This window comes from Myotis davidii, unplaced genomic scaffold (genome assembly GCF_000327345.1).
Source record: "Myotis davidii unplaced genomic scaffold, ASM32734v1 scaffold78, whole genome shotgun sequence".
In the NCBI taxonomy this organism is placed as follows: Eukaryota; Metazoa; Chordata; class Mammalia; order Chiroptera; family Vespertilionidae; genus Myotis; species Myotis davidii.
In genome coordinates, this window is record NW_006290305.1 from 2,346,980 (window position 1) to 2,374,831 (window position 27,852).

Sequence of the window (27,852 nt, forward strand, 5' to 3'; positions counted from 1 at the left end):
TAAGGGCAGAGGGTGGGGTGGGAACCGGGTGGAGGGGGAGTTATGGGAAAAAAGAGGAACAAATGTAATAATCTGAACAATAAAGATTTAAATAAATATATAAATAAAAAAAATTGCTAACAAAAATAAATAAATAAATAAAGATACTCCTGAAGAAGGTTTAAAGTTAGGCGATTAGACAATTAGCCAGCTAATAAATAGTATTAAACCTTACTTATATTTACACATTTCTGAATCCTTCAACAGTTCAGTGTGTTGCAATCTACAATACTCTATTAACCCCTTCCAACACTGTAAGAGTTACCACAAATACTATTATATACCTCACAAAATCTCTCATTCAGTGTATCCATCTACACAATAGGAGCAAATGAAAAAATAAATATAATGTGATTTAAGTCCCTAAGAAATAAAGTATTATATACTCTGGAACTGAATTATTTTAAATATTTTACTTTTAGAATTCAGAATAATATAATAAAAGCTCAGTATGTTCAAAATAACTGGTCTAGTGTCGGAACCCTAAAAGTAATGTGAGCAATACCATGCAGTGGAGCATTCTGAGTTGCTGCAGAGCCCCGGTTCCTTATGAAGTCCAACTGGGTTTCTAAAAGCCCCCAACTGCCAAAATGTCCAAAGGTTGGGTGCTGCTGTTTCCACAGTGTCTTAGTCCTTCTGCCAAAGCTCTGTTCTTGTTTATTTTTTCTAGGTGGTATTTTAAATGCTTCTAAGTAGACAATTGTGTCATTAGTTCCACAGTGTCTTAGTCCTTCTGCCAAAGCTCTGTTCTTGTTTATTTTTTCTAGGTGGTATTTTAAATGCTTCTAAGTAGGACAATTGTGTCAGTAGTTATATCATTACTGCTTTGTTAGTGTCGCCAAACAAAGGACAGAAGGGATGAGCAATTGCCAGGGTTGGTAGGATTGCTATTACGACCCTTGATTCACGTTATAGCAATGGTTCCTAAAGCATTTTTCATTTGTAGTCACAATATTGTGCAATTCCATTATGAACCCTTTTTTTAAAAGTATTGAAACTGTATTATTTTGGCAATGTTTTAGTGTGAAAGAGCCAAAGTTCTACATCTGGCCCTATCATCGATTAAATTTTCCTTTGCTGTGAACTTGAGGTAGGTTTAGTGTAAATAGCTCTAATATGGGTGGCCAAAGTAAAACTTTCAGTTTCAGTAAACTCTTATCCTTTAAACAGATATGGAATAGGCTTTTATTGCTGTAAGTTGAGCTAACATGATGAAAGGTGGTTAAAAAGAGATAATTTCACTTTAGTTATCTGAAATTGAGGTTGAGGCACTTGCCTATTTTATTCTGGGTTATATTCTACTTTACAGTTTGTTGAAGAACTATAAAACTGTTATGTTTTATCAATTAAAAAGCCCCACAGAACACAATTAGAACTGCTACAGACATATATCTTCCGTTCAAAATGTGAGAGGAATCTAAATTGATAATTATTCCCATTCCACCTTCTTCATGGAATAGAGTAATTATTTGGGGAGATAATAATAGCAATGCCTGGTCATTTATCTGATGGCTTCTAGGTCTATATTAGATTTTCTAAAAACAAATGATTAAACTAAAATGAGCCATGCAGATACATTTTGCCTTAATCTCTTTGACTCCTTTGCTAAAAAGTTTTTTCTCTTCATTAAACCAATGTCATCAGTGTTTTTAATCTGATTTTCTATTAATTATTCTTGATTGCAGAAATTTCAAATTACTAGCATTTTCTCTGAAATAAACATTTAATCATCTGATTTTAACTTGGACTAAGTCCATTCCTCACAATAAGTTTGTCCACTCACCCACAATAAGTTCCATCTAAAATCAGAATAGGAAGAAGAATTTGGGAGCCCCCTCCATAATGTAAGAGCAGATGATGAAAATGTACAAACCTACTCAACAAAGTCATCACAGCCAAGGCATGAGACAAGAATGTAACAAGTATACACAGGCCAAGAGTAGATAATTTATCCAAAAGATGTCTCCCACTACCTCCCCCTTACCTTCCAAAGTGAAGCAAGAATTCATTTTTCACATCTCCATATCAGATCCAACCCAGGAGATACAGAACACGTGACTGATTGTATCCTTACCTTTGATCATGTATTAGTAAAGTAATATTCATTAAAATGCTTTTGTGAAAGAAGATAGATTACAAAGCTTTTTAGTGTTCCCAATTTCTAATGGCAGAACATCAACAGTGAAATCTTTCCAACTGCATTTAGAGATAGGGCAAAATTCTTTTTTTCCCCAGCTTTATTTTGGGGTATGATTGACAAATGGGGTGGAATTCTTAAACGTACTTTTGAGTAGTTATAGGAAGAAGGCAGGATATTGGGTCAGGGGATTTTGAAATCAGGAGTTCACTAGCCAAAATCATGCAAATTGAAGGCTGGCTATAATATGCACTATTTGGAGTAGATTTTTAGAAGGTATATACAAGAGTGAGTGTGAGTTGTAACAGGCCTACGGCATCCAGGGATAGGCAGGAAATACTTTGAATAATGGGTATAACAAGGGGGAAAATCTCTAAGGTTGCACTGATGGATTAAAAGGATACACAGTACTGAATGTTAAAACTTAGCAACTGTTTTCAAGATAAAAATAGTTCTGGGGAATGGATGATGGTGATGGTTGTACAACAATGTGAATGTAGTTAATGCCACTGAACTGTACACTTACAAGTGGCTAAAGCATACCGTTTTCCATAGAGCAGCTGTACCATTTTTCATTCCCACCAGCAGTACATGAGGGTTCCATTCCAAACTTTTCATGTTAAGTATATTTTACCACAATTTTTTCCAAAAGAAGAGCAGAACATTTGAGAACCAATTAAAGATCAAAAACTAGGTAACTAACAAATATCACAATACTAAGTGGTAATAAGTTCTTTAATGAGAACTCAAAAGAACTCTTGTATGTTGCAAATCACTAAAAAACACTTCACAAACCCACACAGACCCATGAAACAACTTTCTTTCAAAGGAGTGTGAATAACAGGTTAGATCAGTGATGGTGATCCTATGACATGCGTGTCAGAGGTGACACACGAACTCAATTTTTTTTGGTTGATTTTCCTTTGTTAAGTGGCATTTAAATATATAAAATAAATATCAAAAATATAAGTCTTTGTTTTACTATGGTTGCAAATATCAAAAAATTTCTATATGTGACACAGCACCAGAGTTAAGTTAGGGTTTTTCAAAATGCTGACACACCGAACTCAAAAGGTTCGCCATCACTGATCTGAGGGGACAAATGGTAATAGAAGGAAACCTGAGTTGAGGTGGTGAACACACAATACAATATACGCATGATGTATTATAGAACTGTACGTCTGAAACCTATGTAATTTTATTAATCAATGTCACCACAATAAATGCAATTAAAAAAATAAACGCAGCTGGTTTGGCTCAGTGGATAGAGCGTCGGCCTGCAGACTGAAGGGTCCCAAGTTTGATTCCAGTCAAGGGCAAATGCCCAAAGTTGCAGGCTCAATCCCCAGTAGGGAGCGTGCAGGAGGTAGCCGATCAATGAATCTCTCTCATCATTGATGTTTCTATCTCTCTCCCACTCCCTTCCCCTCTGAAATCAATAAAAATAAATTTAAAAAAAAAGAAAAAAGTATTCCCTGGAGTTACGGTTTATTGCCCTGTAGGATGCATAATAAATATAGACTGGGGTTGCAGAGTGTTTAGAATGAGTCCTCCTCGCCCCAATGCTCCATCTCCAAGCACTGCCTTACTGCCCTGGGACATAGAGAAGTGACGGCTGTAACTGACAAGCCCAGCAACACCACGGCTTCCCTAGCTAAACCTATGGACACAACAGAAAAACTTCTGTCCCTGAGTGGAATATGCAGCCCAGGCAATGAACAGCACTCCTGACCTGTCCTCCTCCATGATCACTTTGCAGCTACGATGCTTGGTATTTGTAGATTATCTGTACACTTATTCAGCAACCTCATCTCCCAAATATGACCGGCCGGATCAGAGTGACGATGCTGAAGGAGAGCACCACGGAGCAGCCGCCAAGTCCACGGCGCGCTGTGAGAGCAGGGGTGAAGCATTCGCTGCCTGACGTTTCCTCCTCTGTCCTCTGGACCAGCATGTCCCTGACCTCACTATCCTATTCCCCTCGTGCAGAAAAATGTAGAGAACCAAGGCAAAGGAGGTCCCAGGGGGAAAAGTGGGAGACGATTTAATAAATTTCAGGCTGAAGCCACGCAGATCCCAGACACCCTGTGTGCAGCAGGCACCTCTCCCATGCACCGAGCTTGCAAGGTAACCAAGCATCCCCGACACAAAAACGAGAATGATATGAAGTTCAACAAGGAAGCCTGCAAAGAAAAACCCAATAGGAACCTGAGGAGCCCCCTCTTGTGCTGTCAGACCACACAATGCATAACTGCATCGTCTCCTCCCTCTGCCTGGCCTGGGCTCTGCCACCCTGCCCAGGTCTCCCTCTCCCACACGCCTTACATCTCCAAAACGATTTTCCAAGCTAAATGAACTTCACATCTCATGCTCCACTGCAAACATGCTTCACCTTTTTGGAGGTCAAAACCTTACTAAGAATCCCATTAAATCCCTGGCTTTCCCTGTAGACACAGGCACAGTTTCAAGGAATTCACATATGTCCTGGGTCTCCTGGGGGTTAAAAACTCTGTCCCAGTGGCTGCCTCCTTCCTTTTCCTTCCTGCATTGATTCTGAGAAACCCTTGGCAGCCTACCTCTATTTGTAAGAATTACGTAACTACAACAAAGTTCAAGAATCCATAAGGACGCCTTTTGAAGGGTTGGCCCATCCACCCCACTGATAGCAAGATTCTAAGACAGTGATGGCGTACCTATGACACGCGTGTCAGAGGTGACACGCGAACTCATTTTTTTGGTTGATTTTTTCTTTGTTAAATGACATTTAAATATATAAAATAAATATCAAAAATATAAATCTTTGTTTTACTATGGTTGCAAAGATCAAAAAATTTCTATATGTGACACGGCACCAGAGTTAAGTTAGGATTTTTCAAAATGCTGACACGCCGAGCTCAAAAGGTTCGCCATCACTAGGAGGGCGTCTCAGATAGACTCAAGAGGTCCAACCAGTCTGACACAGAGCAGCCCTGAAGGGCAGCCCCCACTCCCAGATGATTCCTGCTCTCAGTGACTGCCCTCGCACAGGGACCAATGTGACTTTGTGGGGACCGCTGAGACTCAGTCTGTTACAACTGGCATCGGTTGCCATAGGCAAGTCATCGCAAGAACCTGACCTTGGTAAGCACATTTTACACTTGAGTGCTGCTCATCCGGGTGACACCACGCGGGGAGCGGGGAGGCAGGAAGACAGACAGAGACGCTGCCAGAGCATGCTGCCAGGCACTGCCCCCACCCACAGGCTGCAGGAGCTGCCTCGCCCACACAGAGGGACTGAGCCCACAAAGCCAAATTTTTGGGCTGCTGCTGAGAATCCCATAAAAAGCAGTGCTATTTCTAACCTCCCGCACCGTGGAAAAATACACACTCCACCAAGCAACCCAAAATCTCTGAAAGGCTTATTTTTATACTCATCCCCACGCCCCCCACCCCTACTTCCCCCACAAAAACTTTAGGTGGAAAATTTGCTAGCTTTTTTGCAGTTTGACACTACTGTCTAGGCCTCCACTGATGTGGCTGCTAGCTTGTTTGATTTTAAAGCGAAAAGTAAAAAGGAGTTTTTCTAATACAACTCTGAGTGTCTACTTACTAAGAAAACAATACAGTCCTATCACAGGAGGACAGAATCCAACAACAGGCAAAGAAAACTTCCCCAGGACCCAGCCTCAGACAGAAATGACAGCGGCCACAAGTTCCTCTTCCCAGCCTGTGAAAGCGGTGTTCTACCTGCTGCCCGTCCCCGGTGCACCGCTATGTTTTCCTAATTCAAACATGGCACAGAGCACCCCTGACGCCCTTGCTGACTTTCAACTTTTCACAGTGCACTCTTAACCTTGGAGTTGAAGAATGAGGAAAAGCAGTGAGATGGAGCTCAGATCCGAGTCCCCGATGCTGTGTAGACTTGGGCCGGCTGGAGGGAGGGTAAATGAGGCCTGGAGAACCCTTCTTGGTGGCTCTCAGAAGCCAAGGGGGTCCCTAAAACTAGTCTCCCTAGGACCCACCCCACCCACTGGCAACGTTGGCATTACTTCCCTGATGACAACCTGGAAGGTGAGAGGCACCGGCTCCTCACACAGATGGGACGTCTCAGTCCAGCCTCTGAATGCTCTCAACCTCACTGTAAGGCACAGTCTAAATCCTCCTTCAAGGCTGGGAACCCCCAGCAGAATTCGGTCATTTATGCCACAGCTCAGAATGTGTCTGTTTGACCGCATTTTCATGGTTTAATCTATTTAATTGTACACTACCAAGAACATATCCAGAGAAAATAAGCATTACTTTATGTGACACTGTAGACATCAGGGACTCAAAGGTGGCACTTCTCCCAGCACCACTGATCCTCTTTGACTCACCTTAAAAGTTTAAATTTAATACAAATACAGGAAATCCAGGTCAGGGGTGCATTATCTATATCTAAGGTTATTTTTTTATTCTTTTTTTTAATTGATTTCAGGGAAGAAGGGAGAGAGAGAGAGACCTAAGGTTATTTTTTTATTCTTTTTTTTTAATTGATTTCAGGGAGGAAGGGAGAGGGAGAGAGAGATAGAAACATCAATGATGACAGAGAATCATTGATCGGCTGCCTCCTGCACGTCCCCCACTGGAAATCAAGCCTACAACCTGGGCATGTGCCAGACCAGGAATCAAACCGTGGCCTCCTGGTTCATAGGCTGACACTCAACCACTGAGCCAGGCCGGCTGCGCCTAAGGTTATTTTTTAATTGCTGGAGCATCTCCCCACAGGAACCACAGGTCTCAGGCTGATTTTCACATGGCTCCCTGGTCCTCACCATCCACTTCAGGTCCCTTAAGGACCCTGGGGAAAAACAAAAGAGAGGTGGATTTTCCCCACCTAACCCTTTCTTGTCTGTGCTGGGAGCCAACCAGTTCTCAGTCTGAGGTTTCATTCTCACATGAATAGGACAAGAAATCATGCAAAAGCTTGAATAATGATTTCTTCACCTACATTCAGCAGCTCTGTGTTCAACTGAGTCACAGCACCAGCCCTCCACCACAACTAACAGAGCGATTATAAATTCCAGGACAGTCAGCTCTAAGAACCTACTTTACACATGCAAAGTTCTGAAAACATCTCAGAATCCCAGTATGAGCTTGAAAATGACCTGAGCCCTGGCCCAAGTGCACAGTGGTAGAGCATCAGCCCACACACCCAAGGGTTCGATTCCTGATCAACAGCATGCACCTGGTTTGCAGGTTTGCAGGTTTGATCCTGGGCCCTGGTGGGAGCATGTGCAGGAGGCAACCAATCAATGTGCCTCTCTCACCTCTCTCTTCTCCTTTTCTCCTCCTCCCCTCCCCCTCCCCCTCCTTTTCCTCCTCTTTCTTCTCTCTCTCTCTCTCTCTCTCTCTTTCTGTCTCTCTCTCCTTCCCTCCCTCCCTCCCTCCCTCCTTCCCCCATCCCCTTCTAAAAATCAAGATATCCTCGGGTGAGGATTAATTAAAAAGAAAGAAAGAAAATGACCGGAGAAGCACAAAGCGGCATGCAGTTCTGTAGACAGGATCTGCTCTCTAACTGCTCTGATGTTCAGAGGAGCATTGTACCTTTGTATTTAAAATCCATATACAGTAATGTAGCTTCAAAAAAAAAAGTTTTCCATTACCAATTTTGAAAGTTGCTTAAAATAGCTGACAGAGGCAGTAACCCCATATATGGGGGAAATCAGGTACTTATGTAATTTGCAAGAAATTATTTCTACTTTTGCTGAAATTTTGTAAATCAAGCTGTACAGTCCTTAGGGGCATAATCCAGGGGTGTATTTAGTTATTCAGTAAAATTCTACTTGAAGACAGTTTTAGTGTTTGTGGGAAAGAGGACTATATCTGAGATGATGAAAGAGAAATTAAAGAGCGCCCACACTCTCTGGGCCCTCGTAAAACTGAGAGGCCACCTCCACTTAAAGTTGGCGGTGGGTGTGCCAAGTTATGGAAGAAAAAGAGCCCAGCTCATCAACACTCACCAAGCCAGGGAAGATAAGGGGTTCTCAAACATCATGGTGTCCTGTCAAGTAATCAAGAATCACACGAATGGGAAGTATTTCATCAGTCACTAAGCATCCGTGAGGCGCACAGCCCGAATGCGCCACGAAAGCTTACCACCCACCCTGAGCGCGCCCACTGAATGGGCTCCAAGCCTTCCGGTGTCTGGTAGGGAAATCCACTCAGGAAAGAAACACGTGAACTGCACACACACGCAGCAACGCCGAGGAACTGCACCCAACATGGACTGAGAGGGTGGTGTGTCACATGCCGTGTGCTCCTCAGCAACTACAATTTTAGGAAGGTTCCAAACTGTGAAAACTCCATTTAAATTCAGGTTTCCCTGTGCCTCAATGAGGATGCACATTAAATCCCTCCTGATTCGCCCATCACCTCACCTAGTTCCAACAGCAACCACAAATGAAAAGGCTAAATGAGCCTCCAGGAGTGATCTTCATTAATTCATTTCATTTGACAGAAGTTTTATTGAACTCCTCCTGTGTGCCAGGAAGTGTTTTAGGCCCTAGAAAAAAAGAAATAAGTGTGTGTGTGTTGGGGTGGGGGGTGGTCCTTGACCTTACAAAGCTTACATTCTAGTAAGGGATTTAGCATCAACAGTGAGTTACACCTGGCACATTAAAAATTTAGGAAAAAGTTACGCCTTATATTTTAGAGCCTTCCTTACTTTCCTGAAGACTCTCAATATTTCTCCATTTGAGGCTCCGACAGCCTGGTAATTGGGCAGAACAGGAATCACTAAAATCCCTTAAGAGTTTGAGAAAAACAGAGGCACAAAGATGTGAAGAGGCACGCCTTGGGTGAAAAGCTGGTGGCGGGCAGGCTGAGGGGGACAGGATGGGCCTGGCACCCTCCTGACTGTCCCCACTGGGGCTGGCTCTGATGCAGGCTTTGAGTCTGAGGATGTCCAGAGATCACCAAAACACATAGGGGTTCTCTAAGCTTCTAGTTCCAAAAACCCCAACCACTTACACCCCACCCTCCAAAAAACATAAAACCAAATGCAGCAAATTAGGAGGTCAACCCCCACTTCATTGTACAGACCATGTGTACTGCCGATACAAAGAAAAATCTGCTCACTTGATGTCACAAAGCTGAGAGAAAGGAACTGACATTTATCTAGTGTGTGTTATATGCCAAGTGCCGTATTAAGCAGGGTGGCTCATTTATTTCTCATGGCAACCATAGTATTATTCCATGTATGAAGTAAGAAACCAAGCAAAACAAAAAACTTAGAATGAGAAATAAAGAATCCCTTGTATCTGGGCATTAAATGCTCAAACTCAGCAAAATAGTAAAATTATTTTTTTCAGGTATTTTAGTAAATCGAGAAATATTTAATATGTATTCCGGCCCACTGGGAATATGCTTGTGTATTAAACAAAAAGGTCATATTTAATCTGATATCATACAACTTTCCTCCTATCAGAAAAAAACTGCTAGTAGTTTTTACACCTAGAAGTTGGTGCAACTTTCTTGACAAGAACACCATCTCAATGGTTAGTGCTGGGACAGGTCTGCTTCACAAACATTATCATAATGAAGAGCCTGGCCCTGGCCGTTGTGGCTTGGTTGGTTGAGCATCATCCCATGGACCAAGAGGTCACCGGTTCGATTCCTGGTCAAGGCACATGCAATTCCTGGTCAGGGCACATGCCCGTGTTGAGGGGACGTGCAGGAGGCAACCAATCGATGGTTTTTCTCTACCCCTCTCCCTTCCTCTCTTTTTCTCTAAAAATCAATTTAAAATTTTGTTTTAAAAAAGAAGAGTCTTAAGTTCTACTCACCTTTTAAGCTGTATGAAAACTGATGTCAGTTCTTGAAATGGTCTTGTAAGTGGATGATGTTACAAATGTAGAACTTGAACTGCTAAAAGGAAAAATAAAGAATTTCAGTAAACCATTTCTTGGTTTCACTTAGAATGTACTTCACTGGAAGTACATCCCCTTCCCCAAGTTCCAAAAAATATGTGAGGGCTGTCACAATTAAAGGCACAAATACAAAAATGAATAAATTAAGAATACAAAAATAAGCATCAAATATTAAAGAAAAGGAGGAGGGAATTTGAATTAAAAATCTGGGGTAAGAGATGTGACTGAAGTGGGAACAAAATCTCCCTGTCGTCAGCTCTCCAGCAGCCACAGGGGCACGGAGTTCTCATCTTCCAATCAAAGGATCCACACTTGTTCTTCTGAACACACAGGTCTTTTCTTCAATGAGGGGCCACAAACAAATAATGGATGATGTTCTAATTGGATTTTGGGGCGTTTTTTTTTTAATCATAAACATTCTAACTATGGCTGTGAAAAGACCGTTCTCTTTCTTAACAATCCAAATTTTTATCTTGCAAACACACCGATCCACCGATCCTTCATGGGAAAGAAAGGCAGGTCCAGCCCCGTACCTTTTTCCACCCATGAAATGCATATTTAATTTTGTGAGAGCAACACCGACCCCGGCTTAGTGAAGACCTAGCTAGGGTGGTAACATCCGTGATTCTATCTACAAGGCTGTCTTTACACCTGCCCTACACTCTGTTAGTAGAACGTCCTCCATTTAGTGCTCCAGATTCTGTCCACTTCCAGGTCACATAATCTGTCACCAGCATCCTCATCCCAACTTCATAAGTAGACTCTGTGAGCATTAAGCCATCCAGGTCACATCAGGTGACCACCTCATGCCTTACAAAGCCGTTTCAGGTAAACTCAAGTCATCTCTGCCTCAGATACCACAAGCACCTCTCAGCCCACCGCCTGCCAATGAGTAGGATTACACTCCTGTCCAAGGTTGAATAAGCCACCATCTGTCCAGCTTGTGTGCTGCAGTGTACTCTCCAGGAGACTTGTCCCTCAAAGCGTGTTCCTGCCATATGCCACTCCTGAGTGATCAGCCAATGCTAAGACATTCAGATTTTTAAAATGACTATGTCTAGCCAGAGGATACTGTGAGATTCCTGTGGCGGTCCACCCCAAACACAAGAGCCAAACACCTCACTATTTTTGTGTAACTCCTTCCTATCAATATTGTGAACCTACAGGCATTATTTTCTCCTCCTGTTTTCTAACCACTGAGGGAAGAAAACAATCCACTTCTGATTTGCCAGATAACAGATTTTATTTCTCAACGGGGAGTGCGCTTTCATCAGTCTTCCTGGCATTTAAATTATGATCAGATTTCTTGGGAACACAATTCAGTGGAACAACCAGAAATGTACTGAGGTGGGCAGAATTCTAAGGTGACCCCCAACAGGTCACAACTTTGTATAATCCCCTCCACCTGAGTGCAGGCAGAATTTGTGACTTGCTTCTAACCAACAGAATATGGCAAAAATAATGGGATGTCACGCCCTTCATCCGGTTATGCTATGTACCACTCCACTTCAGCAGACTAGACAGTAAGACTCACTTTCTGGAGTTAGAGAAGTGAGCTGCCATGTCATGACAGGGCTTGTGAGGGAGCCACATAGCAAGGATCTGAGAGCAAGCCCCCAGCTAACAGCCTGGAAGAAAACAGGGACATCAATCCTACACCGACAAGGAAATGGCGTCTGCTAGCAACTTGAATGAGCTTAGAAGTGGATTCTTCCCCATTCACACCTCCAGATGAGAACACAGCTGGGCCAACATGTCGACTGCAGCCTTCTGACATCCTGAGCAGAGAACCAACTAAGCCAGACCCAGACTCCCGACCCATGGAAACTGTGAGGTAATATATGGGTGTTGGTTTAAGCTATAAGTGTATGGCAATTTGTTACATAGCAAATAATTTAGTAACTTACTAAATATGGGGATATATAACATATATGTGTATTAAATGCATACATAATTGTACATCAGAACAGCCCTCTCTACCGGCCTCATCCATCCATAAATGAAACTTCATTTATCCTACTTGACTATGAGCAACTTGTGGGCAAGAACCACATCACCATCTCCCTGGCATCCCCAAGATTTTGCAGAGTATGTGGCACATGGGAGGCCCTTAACATTTTTTTTAATTAAGCCAAATTAAAAGAGTTATGATTTGTCAATCTCTAATTACTATGATAAGGCCAAAGCAACAGAATTCATACAAGCCCTCCGGGCAGAGCTTAGAACCTCAAAATTAATTTCAAAACGGGTGGAAGACACTGAGCCTCATGCTCTATCCCAAATGACAATTTTCCAGTACTGATTATTTCATTTTACCTATGAATCTCAGTCAGCACTTAGAAATGTTATTCACTAATGTTTTTGTTTTTGTTTTGGCTTTTTCCAAAAATCCTTGCCACTTCTCTGGCATTCTGCTATCTCACAGCTAAAGGTTAAAAACAAAAAAATTCCCTAAGAAATTTTTCAAAGTAAGAATTTGTGACTCATTCTTAATTTTCCATTCATATCAATAATTCATTCCCAATCAAAATGGAAACAGCTGTACAAGTCAAATAACCCGGATCTAACTCTAAAACAAATGTTAACCCAACTTCTTAACAACCTATTTCAAAAGTCCTTTAAGATTTTTCTATTTTTAAGCTCATGATTTTTAATTCTTTTAAGCAAGATTTTTTTAAATCTCTGTTTAAAGTTGAATGCATAAATATACTGTTTCTGTTATCCTTAAGAGATAAATTATTGTCTTTTTATTTCAAAGAAGATTGTAACTAATGTTGTGTTTATTTTAGATTTTGAAAGACCTGATTTACTAAAAGGGATATTTTTAAGTATTCAAATCAGTTAAATTACTTAAGAGAATTCAAAATAAATGCTTCATTCATTACAGAAACCTATCATGCTCTCCTGAAACCTATATTCAGGATCTTATTATATATTCCTACTCACACATAAATCACTCAGTAAACCTGAACGTCATCTCCAAGGTTTATCCATCCCCTGGTGCTCAGTCTCTCAGGCAGCAGTTCTCAAACTCAAGCCAAGAAAAACTTAAAAACACCAGTCCCATGACATATGAGGCAGAGAATTTCAATAAACTCGCCTCTTCTTCCCAGCATAATTTTAACTCTCTTGAGCCCATCTCTATGTGTGAAAATAGCCAATGGCCCACAACAGGGAACTGGAGGGTCACTGAGATGCCTCCCCGTGCAGAGAAAGAAACAGGCCCAGAAGATGGACCCTACCCTGTTCCCTTCACCCTCAGTTCTAGTAAGTGCCTGCCTTTTCCATAATCTCACAAAACACAGGTCTTCACAAAGTCCAGTGCTGCAAGGAAAAGAAGGCTGAGTGTTAATGCTATGCCCCCAAAAATGAAAGCAAGCCTTCGGAAGAACTGTTCCCTTGAGAGAACGGCACTGAAGGGAATTAATAAGCACCGGCGCTCACAGAGGTGCTGGCGGAGGTCCTCACACCCTGCGGCGCGAAGCATTTGAGGAATCTACACATGGCTTTCCAAAGTGATAAAGCGTGGTTCTGTGGGCGATCTCACTAACCCCAAGCCGTCTCCTCAAGGCCACGTTCCTGACACGCTTCCAGCAGTTCACACGGCACTGCAGGTTCAGTGGCTGCAGTTTGGGAACCAGGGACTGGTGAGAGGCAGAGCAAGAAGAAGCGGAGTGCAGGTATTCCTGAAAAGTAACATGCAACAAGGACCCGCCTCCACCCAGAAGGGGCTATATGAATGGCAGGTGCTGGGAAATCACAAAGGAAGTGAGGCACATTTGTTCTCAATCTTCAGAACGTCCTCGCTTCCTCTTTAAGGTAAAGGAAGACACGTGTTCCGCACAGAGGTTACGAGAGAGACCTGACCGCATGCTTCCTTCCGTTCTCTGACACAGGGCTGGCTCCCACTGGGGATGGGGTCCCGTGAAGTGCAGCCATTGAAAACACCATGACCTCTGGAGGGAGACAAGAGGAGAGAACCACTTCGCGGACACTTATAAACTGGGACAGGGAAAAACACAAACGGAGGTAATGTACTTAGCGCTACCGAAAGAGATCAAGGGAAACAGAACACACAGCTCTCCTTCCAGAACCATGTTTTGCTTTACAACATTTTTCAGAAATGTTGTGGTGTTCCTTAACAATGTGCCCACACGCGGGAACATACATGCATGGATTTTTGTGTCAGATACATTTTCTTTTCTTTTTGGCTCTTTTCTTTTTGTTAATCCTCACCCAAGGATATTTTTCCATTGATTTTTAGAGAGTGGAAGGGAGGACAGACAGAGAGAGAAACATTGATGTCAGAGAGACACATCGATTGGTTGCCTCCCACGCGCGCCAGGAATCAAGCCTGCAACCAAGGTACGTGCCCTTGACCAGAATCAAACCTGGGACCCTTCAGTCCTCGGGCCGATGCGCTATCCGCTGAGCCAAACGGGCCCCGTCAGGTTTGGGTAGGGCTGTCAGGTACATTTTCAAGACACAAAATGCATGTGTGCATTCATTCAACCCATAAACGCCACAGTTTTCGTTTTGATACTTTCTCTCATGGAGCTGACTTGTTTCAGAGTAAACTAACGCCAAGAAATGCTGAGCAGAGGTGTGTCTTTGTGGCCCAAGGACCGGCTTCCTCACGAGCTGAGACCGGCCTGAGGGGCCCACAGGAAGCACTGCCAGCAGCCTCCCCGCAGAGCCCAGCGTGAGATGCAAACCACCCGCACCAGGCGGCCACACGCAGGGTCTGGCCATCGGGCTCGACCAAGGGCTTGACAAGTTGTTTCTTAACAAAGCATCAGAAACCATTTCTTGGTGCCTTTCAAACATTGAGGGATGCATGCAAAGAGGGTGACTTTGAGCAACTCCCAGCAGGCACTAAGCCGGAGGGAAGGAAGGAGAAGGACCCAAAGCCAGATGTTGTCTATCGGCTGTCTGGCTTACTTCCCAAAATAGAAAGGAAGGACCTCTTCAAAGCAGATGCATTCTGTTTCCTGGTAGAAATAAAGCGTTGCGACAGCCACACCCACAAATCCTCTCTTCTGGAGCACAGAGAACTGGCCCTGGGGCTTTCCTGGGGTACAGTCGAAGGGATCGGACTCTTGAAAGACCTGGCCGCCAAAAGCTCCTTGGGGGGCACATCTAATGGATGAAGGCAGTCCAGATGGACTCACACACACATCCTCTTGGCCAGCGCAGGACAGAAACAGCCACCGAGGTCTGAGCTGACAAGACAGCCGGGCAGGGCGGCCAACAGACTTTCAGAGAGAAGTCCCCATGCCAGGGCCCTTCATGCCCGGCCTCGCCCTTCAAACAAGAAACTCTTTCAGTCAGAGCAAAACCAGCCCACCTGCCTAAAGCTAAACAACAGGCAGGTTTCCTATCTTCCTTGTTGGTTTGCATTGAGTTCCTCATGCTGCAAAGTATGGCAGTTCCATCTCCCAAGCTTAATAAAGGCCAGAACCATCTATGAGGACACTAGGACAAGGCCACCCTCAGACAACACTGTGCTGCAACCAGCACCACAGCCAAGGTGCAACCCGGGCACAAGGGCACGCATGCGCACAAACACACATGCTCAGGGCATGACAAACCTTAAGATGGGAGAAGCAGATGTTTCATAGCATAAGACGGGGGGTGGGGGGTTGAGGGAGAAGGAGGAGAGATAGTTTTTAACAAAGTTGGAAAGAGCACTTTAAGGAAATAACAAAAAAGGGGATGATTTATTTTAAGTGATATTCAAGTCCAACAGTGGCCAGTCTCCTAGTTACTTCCAAACTCAAGGGAAAAAAGACAAGACTGACACCTCCACAGAAGATCACAAAGTACTTAAAAGGGATGAAAAACTTGACAATTTTTCTAAGACATCAAGATCCTTTTTCGTTCCTTAAGAAGCAATACTGTCTTGTTTCCCAGGCATCATGGAAGGAGTTCTCAGGGTCAAGTTATGCTCTAAAAAAAGCATACCAGCACACATCCAAATGAAGATGTTACCGTATCTGTATCAGCCAAAACGGGGATCAAATACTCAGTCACTGTGACAGGAAGTCCATGAGCACAACTGGGCCATTGAAAGGTAGAGCCACAGACACAGCCTGGCCTGGGTTCAAGTCCAGATCCACCACTTACTGCCTACAAGACCTCAGGCAAATCACATCAACTCTGAACTCAGCAGCTAACAAATGAAGATAAGGGGAGCCACACCGGCCAGGCCACCCTTTTGGTCTTTTCCGTGAACACTCCACAGGCAGAGATGAACACGGACGCTGTGGGACCACACTGGCAGATGAGAGTCCTGACCCCAAAGACTGGCACAGTGGGAGGCCACAGCCAGGACTTTTCAGGAGCCACAGCAGACTCAGTCCCAGGCTGGCACAGCAGCAATGTTTCCTAGCACATACTATCAGAAAATAAAAAGGACTGAAGTTATTTCTATGAAAACCCAAAACTTAATATGGGAAACAGAGCAAACATCAATAAGTCTGTGCTGTTAGAAAAAAATGTCAGGATTGGTTTTCATAAGCCAAAGAAAAAAATTATCAATATTTTATTGACCTTTATTAATATTTAACATTAAATATAGACCCAACTCTCCATTTCTATAAGAACTTCTAAGAGAGTTGTTTCTATGTGCTGAATTGCTAGTACTGTGGTGGAGTGAATGCTAAATGCCAGGAAGAGACCAGAAAAGTCACCACGTCACGTAAGGTGGAAAGAAGAAACCAAAGTAGGTCAAAATCCACACTCAAACTCATCCAACCATGCAAACCACTGGCAGGTTGTTATGTGTGCCCACTAAGTGCCAGATACGATCCGGGGTTACATCAGCAAGCACAATCAGGGTGGACAGTCCAACAACAAACCTACTCAACAGGTAAATGAAGCCATTTTCTCAGAAGTGGTAAGTGCCGTGTAGAAAGGCAAGAATAGAGCAGGGCAGGGGATAGACAGTGCAGGGTCGAGGGAAGCTGTGTTGGAGAAGGCTCCCTGAGAAGGTAGCATCTGAGCCAAGGCTGGAAGGAGGCAAAGGGATAGACACATGGGTATGTGAGGAACAGCGTTCCAGGGAGAAGTCCAGGAACAGGAAGCAGGGTGGCTGGACTGAGTGAATGAAATGACGTGAGGCAGGCCACAGGGAGCCCATGGGCTTTTAGGCAATGGTCAGGACTTGGCTTTCACTCGAGAGAAATGAGGAGCTACTAAGAGAGTCATGCATTCATTCAATAAGGATTTACCGGCCCTAGCTGGTTTGGCTCAGTGGATAGAGCGTCAGCCTGAAGACTGAAGGGTCCCGGGTTTGATTCAGGTCAAGGGCACATGCCAGGGTTCCGGGCTCGATCCCCAGTAGGGGACATGCAGGAGGCAGTGAATCAATGATTTTCATCATTGATATTTCTCTCTCTCCCCTCTCCCTTTCGCTCTGAAATCAATAAAAATATACTTAAAAAAAAAAAAAGATTTCCCAGATGCTAAATGTGCCAAGCCAGATGCTAAAGACACAGGAAGAGGAAAGAGGTTGAGAAAAGCCAAAAACTGGACTCTTCAACCTTCAAGAGTAGCTAAGTAATCGAGAAAACACGCCAAGCCTTAGGTGGGAACCTGGAAATGAGCATTCTATGTCTTAAAGGATGCCTCTCCATGCTTTACTTACACATAGATATTGAACCTTTACCATGATTATGCCAAAGATACAGATGATCCTAAAGTTGGCTAAATCAGCAGTGAAAAATCAAAGCAATTTTAAAATACCCCTGGCGGGTGTGGTTCTTGCAGTGGTTCTGAACCTTCCTAATGCCGCGACTCTTTAATACAGTTCCTCATGTTGTGGTGACCCCCAATTTCACTGTTACAAATTGAACATAATTAAAGCATAGTGATTAATCACAAAAACAATATGTAATTACATATGTGTTTTCCGATGGTCTTAGGCGACCCCTGTGAAAGGGTCGTTTGACCCCCAAAGGGGTCGCAACCCACAGGTTGAGAACTGCTGGGTTAGCGCTTCATCCTGTACACCAAGAGGGGGCGGGTTCATTTCCCAGTCAGGATACATACCCAGATGTGGATGTGATCCCCGTCGGGTCATGTGTGGAGGCAAGCAATCAATGTTTCTCTCTCACCTCTCTCTCTCTCTCCCCAACCCCCCTCAAATCAATTTAAAAAATTAAGTTCAAAATCATTTTAGTTTTGACTGTACCTCACTGGATTCTAAATATTTAAATCTATCAATGGCATTATGATAGCTCTATGGAAACAACAATGGCTGAAAAATCATAACACTTTATTTCCCAACATTTTTGAATGGCAGAATGTTTACTATTCATTAATATGTAGGCTACATATTTGTCATTTGGTAAACTGACCCAGTAATAAACATATATGCTTGGTCTTCCTCCTCCATTAAATTACATGAACTGTATCTTTTACCACTTTCTCTGTAACTCCCCATAATACTAACCATTTTGTATTTTCACACATTTTTAATGCAACACATACCCACATACATATATATAGAAGTACATGTATGCATATATCTTTATATACATATATACTGAGTTGTTATACTAAATATCTATATGTACATACACATATCACATGTAAAACATTTGAAAAGCTTCTAAAAACAATCTCAGCCTTCCTATGTGAACTATTATCTATCTTCTCTTCTATCACAGATCACTTTTTAGTGCTGTTTGTGACCTACGAAGATGACTTCATGGACCACCAAAGAGTTGTTACCTGCAGTTCTGAAACACTGGTCTAGGCACTTAAATAATTAACAACTGCTAATGAATGATTAACTGCACAACATCGGCTGTCTCCCCCTTTGTCCACCGATCCTCCCAGCCTGTAGAACAGAGCAAACTCTACTAGTGAAACCCTAGGGCGTCCTGAAGGATGATCCTTCCCAGCACAGCCCTCAAGCCTCGTGGAGAACCAGGAAGCAGAAAGGAGCCAAGTGTTCTCTGCTGCAGCAAAACGGAACTCACTCCGTCTGCACGACCCATGCATCAACTTTTCAAATAGAGTCCAGGATCCAGTCCTCTGAAGTAACTTAATGAAAACATTCTACTGCTCAAGGATTTTGCCTTTGGCTTTCACAGCTTTGATAAACTCGTAAGTGGTCATTAAAATAGGTCCAATATAAGCACTGCTTTACACTCTAAGGCAGGACAGATGCAGACTGGGCAGGCCTGCAGTGAGCCCCAAGGTTCTGCATTTCCAGCAAGCTCCCAAGGGGGTGACAATGTGGTAGTCCAGTTACAACGCACAAGACAGCCCTCAGTAGTTTATGGATCAAGGTACCCCTTCTCAGACTCCGCTAATAATGTGTGTTCAGATGCAAAGCAGACCCCTCAGCAGAGAGCACCGTGAAGGCAGGTGTTTAGGTGACATCCACAAGCGTGTCCACGTGGGCTTCGGCTGATGGCAGCCCAGCAGTGATGGCGATGGAAAGGGCCATCTGGGAAGAGTAGAGGACAGCACCCAAGTGAGGGAGTAAAGAAACTCAGAAAGAAAACTGACTTGGAAAGCAGGACAAGGCCGGGTGCAGAACCTATACGCCGTCAGAGGATGAAGAGAGGATACCTATTTGGGAGTAGCTCCTGTACCACAAACTTGGATACACTAAAGTGAGCCATGTTCAGTCAAATGAGCTTATTAGGGCTCCAGCAGGTTGGAAAACATATATTAGTGATGAAACCATCATTTTAAAAAATGTCCATCTATCCTATCTTATTTGAAAGGAACACAGAAGCTCCAGATATTCCCATGTTAATTGAAAATAGATACACACTTATACTACCTCATCAGAGGTCAAGTTCAGAACACAGTGTCTGATTGTAAAGACTGTTATTAGCCAATTTCTTATATTCCGTTATGTCACAGTTTTTACTGTGTGTTTTTAATTACCTCGCTCACCCCTCTTCATACTTTCTAAGAATAGCGATTTTATGCCATTCTTAGAAAGCATTTCCCGGCATCTCCTACATGAGGTCACCAAAAAATAACTATTGGAGTTGAAATTCTACCCATCTGGAGGCCACTATTGACCAACTAAAGTATGGACATGCCATTCTACATGCTACTGAATTAATAGAGTAAAAATAAAATCCCAGAAAAGGCAAAGCGTACACTCGGACAGCCTTCTCTCATTTGAAGTCACGCAGTCTCTCCTCATTCTTATGGGTTTCATTAAACTAAGAAGCACAGAACACACTGTAAACCAATTTGCAAGTTTCCATACTTGATGCCAAATTTCCACTTCTGAAAAACCAATTTCAATTTTTTTTTTAGAAAAAAAAAGGAAAACTAACCTTCTAGTTCTTCACATGGTCCAATTTATCTAGAATGTAGGATAAAAAGTTGGAAGAAAGAAAATCAATCCTTGGTAAAATAATGCAAATGTTAATTTATTGTTTTTATTTTTTAATTTGCTACATTGTCTCAGAATCATTTCCTCCTCTGAGATCTGGAAAGTTTTTAAAACATGGACACTGCCAAACAATGACCTTGTTGTAAGCCAAAGTTTAGTTATTTTTAAGGAATTTACTACCTTTCAGCTGAAGGAGTTCTCATGAAAATCCTTCCAAACCACTAACTTGGTAAGAATTTTTACAGGTTTACAATATAATGCTGCATAGCTTCTAAATGTTTCAGGGTTTTACTTTGTGCATGACTTCAGGCTTTACGGAGGCAGTGCAATCTAAAATTAATGACCGAGGTAAGAGAAAGGGAAGCAGACAGGGGAAAAGCCATGAAGTGACTTCAGTATAGCAACGCTACAGGGGAAGGTCAAGCCATGAGCGCAGTATGCTTCAGCTGCTAAGTACTAGACAGAAGAAGTGATTTTGAACGCATAGCATTTTGCAACCACTGACTTATTAAAATATCTCCCTTCCTTGGTGTCAACGGTAAACTCCGATATGCATATGGAGACCAATAAGCACCATGTTTTCAGATCCTCAGATGAAACTAAGTCCCACTTAGCCAGAATCCAAACAGCAGGGTCATTCAAATAACTGAATTTTTGTGAGAAGGAAAAGAATTATAACCACAAGACCTCAGCATGCAATGGCTGCCTGGAGCAGGACGGAGAGCGGGGAGGAAAGAAGGGTCAAGCCAAGAGAAGAAAGCAAGAAGAAAGGGGCCCAACGAAAGAGGAGGGTGAAAGAGGAAACTGAGGCACAGGAAAAAGTATGGACTGAGAGGGAAGGCAAAGAGTCAGCACTATCTGCAATCCATCAACAGAGATACGAAATATTCTGCCGTAAGATCATGAAAACAAAGGAAATCAGTGTAACACTGAGGTCTTCGCCTAAGAGGAAAATCTCTCTCCGTACACATCTCGAAAAGTACAAGAACACAAAAAAGCTTAGTGAGAGAATGCATGGGTCTGCACATTACTTAAATCAAAGCTCAGAAAAAAAACAGTGACTCACAGGCTGTGTTAGTTCTCATCATAAGGCAAGCTGTGACCCTGGGCCCCGATTATTTTTTTATCCTCACCTGAGATATGCTTACTGATTTTAAAGAGAGTGGAAGGGAGAAGGAGAGAGAGAAACGTCGATGTGAGAGAGAAACAAATCATTGATCGGCTGCCTCTTGCACACCCCCAGTGTGGATCGAGCCCAGAACACAGGCATGTGCCCTTGACCAGAATCAAGCCCAGGACCCTTTAGTCTGTAGGCCGATGCTCTAATCACTGAGCCAAGCCAGCTAGTGTGAGACCTTGGTTTTAATTCTGGCTTACTAGGGACTAGCTGTGAGACAAAAAAAACAGTGACTCACAGGCTGTGTTAGTTCTCATCATAAGGCAAGCTGTGACCCTGGGCCCCGGGTAAGCCGCTGGACAATGCTCACGGTGAGGTACCATGCTAGTCCAAGTGAGGTTCCCGGACCTCGGGCAGGCTTCAGCCTCCCAGGGAGCAATGGACAGGAATGGCCAGTGGAGAAGCCGAGCTGCACACTACACCAGCAGTGCACGGCATGAGGAGCTGGAGCTGCGTGAAAACAGACAGTTCCTCTCAAGCAGACGTGCTCTGCACGGGTTGTTTTTATTTTTATTTTATTTTATTTTATTTTATTTTATTTTATTTATTATTTTATTTTACTTTTATTTTTTTATCCTCACCTGAGATATGCTTACTGATTTTAAAGAGAGTGGAAGGGAGAAGGAGAGAGAGAAACGTCGATGTGAGAGAGAAACATAGGTCGGTTGCCTCCCATGCACACCCCAATCATGGATTGAAGCTGCAACCTAGTTTTACGCCCTGATGGGGAACTGAACTTGGAACCTTTTGGTGTATAGGAAAACCAACTGAGCCACCTGGCTAGGATTGCATAGGGTTTTTTTAGAAAGTGAATTATCATGCATAGGCTGTCCTCTTTAAAAAGTTCATAATCCTGACAAAACTGCCCTCATTCCTCTCAAATCCCACCACAACATGTGACAAGAGGAGTTGGTGCTACTGGCTTCAAAATAAATAAGAAAGAACACCCTTATGATAACTGTTAATCCTGCAGGCCTGTACACACACACACACACACACACACACACAACTCAGATGACTGGAAGTTAAGTTTTCAAAAGTGTCAAACATTTCTTTGATAACTTAAAAGTGTATGATGCCCTAACCGGTTTGGCTCAATGGATAGAGTGTCAGCCTGCGGACTGAAAGGTCCCAGGTTCGATTCTGGTCAAGGGCATGTACCTTGGTTGCAGGCACATCCCCAGTAGAAGGTGTGTAGGAGGCAGCTGATAGATGTTTCTCTCTCATCAATGTTTCTAACACTCTATCCCCCTCCCGTCCTCTCTGTAAAAAAATCAATAAAATATATTTTTTAAAAGATTTTTTTTAAAGTGTATGACTACACAATCTTGTGCAGAAAATGTTTCTAACACATTTAATCATTTGCCCTTTCAAGTGAAAGTACATTTTGCAAATATAGGTATAACTGAAGACTGCTCTGTAATTATAAAAGTCATCTTCATAATTCAGAATTGCAGTCTGAGAATATTTTTACCAACCTCCCCCTTGCCACAGACACCCTGTTGAGTATAGCCTAGACCTAGGCAGAACTCAGAAAATGATGTTACAACAGGAAGAGATTTCATGTGAAAGTGGATCTATCATTGGATTAACATAGAAGGTTTTCAATCTCATTGGAAGATAAAAATCACAACTTTTAGTATTGCTCTTACTCAGAATTCTGTTCATTTCAATTCTACACCAAGGCAGCAACTTGCCACCCGGGGACACTGTGATCAAAACTATAGCTCACACCCTGAAGGCAACTCCAAGATGTGGTGTGGGGGACAGGGCTCCAGGGATGTGACCAGGAGTCCGGCCAGAACTTCAGGGCTGGGTTCCCTGTAAACCAGCTTCCTTCCCTCCATGTATAAGCTATCGCCAGTTGCCATCCCAACATGAAAGCCACTCCAGCAGCTTTTTTTTGATCTAAGACGATCCTTTTGCCAATTAAAAAACAACTCGTTCTCAGCCAGTAGAATTCCAGAACTGGGGAAGGCAGCCATCAGAGACCCTCAGAATTCTTCCCACCTCTGGACATAGAACCATCACACAAGAAAGAAAAGAACAAACAAAACCCTGAGTTTGGTGCCTTCCCCAGTTTGCGGCATGCACTTAGCCATCAGTATTGAATCCAAGGCACCAGGCTTTGTGCAGGAAGAATAAAGCATATGCCTCGCCCTCAAGGGGTCAGGGGTCTACTCATGGAAATAGAGCTGGTAGCAGAAGGATTTAACTATTTATAGCAATATGGCCTTTTGTGTTGCTGGGTCCAAAAGGGGGGTGGGTAAATGCTTCTCACCACTTGGCCTACAGAGCAACTACAGCAAAAGTGTTTTAATTCTTATTAAAACACATACTCCTGGGCACCATCTCAGCTCCCCTGAGTAAGAATCTCTTGGGGGGCGGGGAAGGGGGGCTCTAGGAATCTGGATTTTAACAAACTACTCAATTCCTAAACATACGAACATTTAAAAAATATTTGAGTTTAGAGGTCTATCTATGTGAGGGAGAAAGGAGGCTTCGTGTTCAGAGGCTGCAGGAGAAGAGCTGGAGGAGATGGAGACAGAGAGGCAGGCTGAGAAGGCTCCATGGTGGATGAGCGAATGTTCTCCAGGACTAGGAGGGGTGGGGGCACCCCGACCCGCGTGACTCCAGCAGACTTTGACTGGGTACCAAGCAAGCACTTGATTCATGAGTAGCCCACCAATAACAAGGAAGTGGGTGCAGTGTGTGAGTGACAAGTCCTGGGCTACACACTCCATCCTCAAATGACTGCTATGAGCTGTCTTACCTTTCTTGGTGAGTCAGGGTTCAAATGAGATTTAATTGCTCTAGAAAAATAAAGAGATGAGCCATGTGCCATGGAACAAGTCATTCCTGTGACACATTTCAACAAGTGAAGATGAGCCCAGAAACACCTCTGTGAGTGACATCTAGCTAATGGAGGAGGGTGGCATTCCAGACACAGGTGCTGGGAAGGGGTTGGTCCCTTGGGTGTCACTAGAGAAATGGGGTGAAATGGGGAGCAGTGGGAGAGGGGGCTGGAGACAGAGACCCAAATCAGGCCACTGTGACCCTGTGGCCACACAGGCAAGTCTGGCCTTTACCTTTTGAAGCAAGGCAGGCCAGCTGTGTGGACTAGGTAGCTGGAGAGGTGGTCCTCAGAGGGCAGGGTCCCAGACCAGGGGCATCCGCATTCCCTGGGAGCATGTGATGAACGCACATTCTCAGGTTCCGCTCCACACCTACCAAATCTGAGGAGCCCTCCAGCTGGTCTGACACACACTGAAGTCTGCCCCTCTGCCCTAAAGCACAGAGAAGAACCTGTGGGGATGGGAGACGAAAGGCAGAGGCCACGGCAGAGCAATCTGTCCAGAGGCTGTTGCAAAGTTCGGGCAAGAAACGCTGAGACTCTAAGGCAGTAACTACATGTAGGAATGGGAAAAGTCATGCAAAAAAGTACTCAGAAGTAAAATTGCAGGACGTGGTGATATGGAGATCGGATGTGCAGAGGGGATGGGGAGGAGCCAGAATAAACCCAGGTTCCTGGCATGGGTACCCAGCTTTAAATCAGGTAAAGAAAAGAGAGCCTTTACATCATCGTACAGATACCTTTACCAACGTCTGCCTCCAACTTGAAACACTCGAGTCTGTTTATAAGCCACCTCGGAATTTTCCAGACTCAGGAAGATTGCATTTCAAATGCTTTTCTAAAACAGCACCGTTGTGAAATACACCCCTGTGCTTTTTGCAGACATTCTTCAACTACATTTTTCTGCCATGCATCTCGGAAAGCTTTATAAACAACAATTAATCCAGATTCAAAGTCTTGGGAGAAGTGAAAGGCTACAGAGAAATTACTTCACACAATCCAAAGCGCAGCCGTTTGCAAAGGAAAGTATTATTCAATGCTCAGCACCCATCACAATTTTGAAAAGAAAGGAAACACAGTACAGGGTCTAATACAAAACACATGTTAAAGGTTTCTCTGCCCAAGAATGTTATTTACCTAAGTTATTGGGCTTGGAATATTTATGAAAAAAAGTCCATTCTTAATTAGCTCGACTTAGAAAGGATACTGTATAATTGAACGATAACAAATAGGTTAAAAATCATTCATTTCTGGCTTTATAAAATGTTTTTAGCTTATCGTGAAATATGGGTGTTTAATGTTCTGGATATTCCCTTTTAAAAGCAGCAAGGCGCCCCCTGAGGATGTGACCCTGGGGCTCTGGGAAGCTTTCCAGCATCTCCAGGCCGGTACTTCCCTCAGCGGCTGAACGCAGAGCAGCCGTCCTCATAGGCTGTGCAGGACCATCAACAGCCACTTTCCTCCCCCACCAGCCCCGGCTCTGTGAAATGGCATCCAACTGACCAACAGCAGTGCAGGGCCTAGGAGGGGAGGAGCAGGAGGAACCGTGCACCCCTCCCTGAGTCCATCACAGCACACTCCAGACCACCTCCCACACCATCCCTCTCACACCATCCCTCTCACACCATCCCTCTCACACCATCCCTCTCACACCATCCCTCTCACACCATCCCTCTCACACCATCCTGCACTCAACAGCCGCCTTACAGACTTACTCCAGGGTTACATTACAGTTTCTCCAAAATTCTAAAGTCATGCTGACTGGATGTTATTAAGTGAAGTAAGATTACTAATACCGCAGAAGCTGAAGCTCAGCTGTATCCCAGTCATGACCCTCAGATAGAGAGGCTGTGTGGTCAGACGGACCTGGGTCCTCACTTAGAATCATAACCAACACTTAGGACAGGCCAGCCATGTATCAAGCCCTTTACATTATTAGCTCTGAAATCCTGATAAGCAAGAACTCTGTGCAGTGGGTGATACTAGTATCGCCATCTTCCTCTTACAGAGGGGAGGGATGAGGCACCGGAAGGTTGAGTGCATCATCCAAGATCTCTCAGCTGGGAGTGGGCAGAGCTGGGATCTGAAGCAGCAAGTGGTGGGAAATGCCACCACGAGTCACTACCTCTCTCCTGGCCACCTCCTGCCCTCTTGAGTCTGGGTATCTTCACCTGGTACCCTCACTGGCCTCTCCAGGCTGCTGTGAGAGCCGCTGGGATGCAGACGGGGAGGCTGACACATGGCCCTTGGGAGTGCGCACATGGGCAGTGCTCAGAGCTCAGTCCCTGTGTATGAAACTCTCTGTGGGTCCTCCCATCCCCACAGTGTCACCCCCTTTCCTCACACCCTCTTTGGTCTCTCTGGCCCAGCTGCATGTGCAGTCCTGCATCCATGGTCCCCTCCACCTTCGCCTTCCTAAGCGCACACCACACAGGTTCCACACACAGGCCTAGAGCGACACTGTGGCCAGAGAAGCCATAGTTCTTGGGCAATCTTCAGTATAGATGAGGTCTTTACAAATCCTGGAGCTCATCCCTGAAATTCCAAAGTAAGATAGAAACACTGCACTTTCTAACAACATCGTCTAAGTTTCTACCCACAAGGTTAACTTACAGGTGGGTGTCTCCCTAGCTCTGTGGGCCTAGTCAGTGCTGCCTTTAGCAACAAATCTCCCCAAAGGTTCTGAAGGTCTGAGGTTGAAGTGTGTGACTGACAGAAAGAATTTTTAGCTGAACTTGGATTTTTACAAATATTTGAGTCTACCCTGTCCCAGACAGAGCATTTTCTCTAAATTATCTTTCTATAAATGAACAGTCTCAGCGCGCTCTAACAACAGTTCACCAGGAGCCAGGAATCCAAGTCCTTGGCTGAGAAACCACATTCTTTCTTGGTAAACAATACAAATATCTATCATCTAGTAAGCAGAACAGCAAGAACCCACTGGTCTGTTTTTCCACCAGTAAATGGAATGTTGGAGCAGGTTTTGCTGTTCACTGGAGCCAGGACTAAGTGCCCCAGTAGCTCAGCCTCACCAATGCTCCTGTCACCTCCTCGAGCCTGCGCACTGAGACGGTGCATCGTCGCTGGGCTCCGGAAAGCACTCCCACCACTATTTGGTGAGCATACCCTCATCTCAAATAGGAACACAGAGGCCCTGACCTGGTGGCTCAGTTGTTTAGAGCATCATCCCGTGCACCACAAGGGTGTGGGTTCCATCTCCAGTCAGGGCACATACAGAGGCAACCAATCGATGTCTCTCTCACATCAATGTTTTTCTTTCTCTTTCTCTCTTTCTCTCTTTCTCTCTTTCTCTCTTTCTCTCTTTCTCTCTTTCTCTCTTTCTCTCTTTCTCTCTCTCTCTCTCTCTCTCTTTCAGCTGGGAGGTGG

General features: G+C 43.9%; 1 protein-coding gene across 2 annotated transcripts in view; it reads right to left on the reverse strand.

Annotated features, from left to right (window-relative positions):
* LDLRAD4 (low density lipoprotein receptor class A domain containing 4) overlaps positions 1–27,852 on the reverse strand; it is a 338,556-nt gene that overhangs the window by 268,973 nt on the left and 41,731 nt on the right. For both annotated transcript variants that reach the window (XM_006763247.2, XM_006763246.2), the window contains exon 2: positions 9,979–10,060. The gene's annotated coding sequence lies outside the window, so the exon portion shown is untranslated. The remainder of the gene's footprint in view (positions 1–9,978; positions 10,061–27,852) is intronic.